This window comes from Arachis ipaensis, chromosome B04 (genome assembly GCF_000816755.2).
Source record: "Arachis ipaensis cultivar K30076 chromosome B04, Araip1.1, whole genome shotgun sequence".
NCBI classification, from domain to species: Eukaryota; Viridiplantae; Streptophyta; class Magnoliopsida; order Fabales; family Fabaceae; genus Arachis; species Arachis ipaensis.
In genome coordinates this window covers 16816760-16818522 of record NC_029788.2, presented here as the reverse complement: position 1 = coordinate 16818522, position 1763 = coordinate 16816760, and positions in this window count along the sequence as shown.

Here is a 1763-nt window from a genome sequence, read left to right as displayed (position 1 = left end):
TCTTTCCCTTTCATTTTTCACCTTTAGTAGAACTAGGCTTGGAGGAAGACTTGGATTTAGAGTCTCCCCAATGATACTCAGTGAGTGATTTAGCCACCACGATAGTCTCGTCGACATCCTTAACATTTCTTCTTTGTAATTCTTGCTTTGTCCAAGGTTGGAGTCCATCAATGAAGAAGAACAACGCATCCTCTGATGCTAAGTTGAGGATTTGAAGCGTAAGAATAGTGAACTCCCTTACGTAGTCGCTAATCGTACTCTTGTACTTCAACTCCCTCAACTTCCTCAACTTCTTTCTTGCTTCATAGACCATATTCTCAGGGAAGAATTGTCTTTTCAACTCTCTTTTAAAATCTTTCGATGTGGCTATATTGCAAGTACCATTTTTCATATCTACACCCTTTCTCTTCCACCATAAAGTAGCATTATCAGAAAGGTAGAGAGCTACAGTGGGTACCTTTATTACTTCTTCAACCACCCCTTGGCATTCGAAATACCTCTCCATTTGCCACAGGAAGTTCTCCACCTCTTGAGTGTCCCTTACGCCCTTGAATTTCTTTGGCTTTGGGAGATCAATCTTTGTTGTCTCCCTTATAATGGTTTGTCAGAATTTTGCCTCCTCGAACCAAACTCAAACTTCCTCGAATAGTTTCAAGAAATTCTCAAGCTTATCTTCGATTTGGAGCATGCTTTCTTTGAAAGCATCTAGTTCTCCTAACATGTGAGTTTTGAGGGTCTCCTTATCATATTCTATCCTTTGGAAGTGCTCATCCATAAAGGATAGAATATTCTCCAACATAGAAATTTTCTCTTCTAAGAAGTTAGAATCCTTATCTCTAGGTTCACTTGAAAAATGGGCCTTCTTGCCTCCTCATTGAGAAGAAATAGCATCCCTTCTCCTTTGAGACTCAACATGCTCCATGGTTACACTAGAAGCCATATCCACAAACCACTTGTGCTCCCTCTTGAACCTTGCTTTGATACCAAATTATCACAACCTTCGGCACACTTCAATGCTACCGTGCCGACACTCGAACTTACTCAACCTCTTGAGTTAAGATCAAGTTAGCCTAATTCTCAGTATTTAACAAGAAAGCTAAGAACACAAGAGAAATGAAGCTTTAGTGGAAAGAACACTTTATTACTCACGTGTTTATTACAAATGACTCATACACACAAACTCTAACTCTCACCCCCTATTTATAGACCTACCTCCTCAATTGATGGTTAGGATTAGATCTAATCAACGGTCTATATTAATCATCCAGAACCTTTACTACAAATATCTATCCTACTACATTTTTTTAAATACTTCTAGATTATTCCATACTACTCTTTATACTTCTATATACATCCATACTCTTCTAAAATACTCTATGACATTCTAGAATCTTCTAAAATCTTCTAGAGTATTCTAGGATTTTTTAGCACATTCTAAAATCTTTCGAACCCATCTAAAGCATTTTCAAACACTTTAGAAACCTATACAAACACCATTAAATTTAACTTTCTAAAATTTACTGTAACATACAACTACCAACGAAAAAAAAAAGCTCATAGTTGAGATTTTGGTCTTTAATAATTTTTTATTATTGTATAAATTTTCAAAAATTATTTTTGTCACAAATTAATACTTCTATCAACTTTAATGAAATTTATAATATGCAAATCAAAACACATAAATTCTTAACAAATTTTATTATAAAATAATTAAATTTTAAAAATATTATTATATGATAAATTTTAATTTCATTACAAAAGAA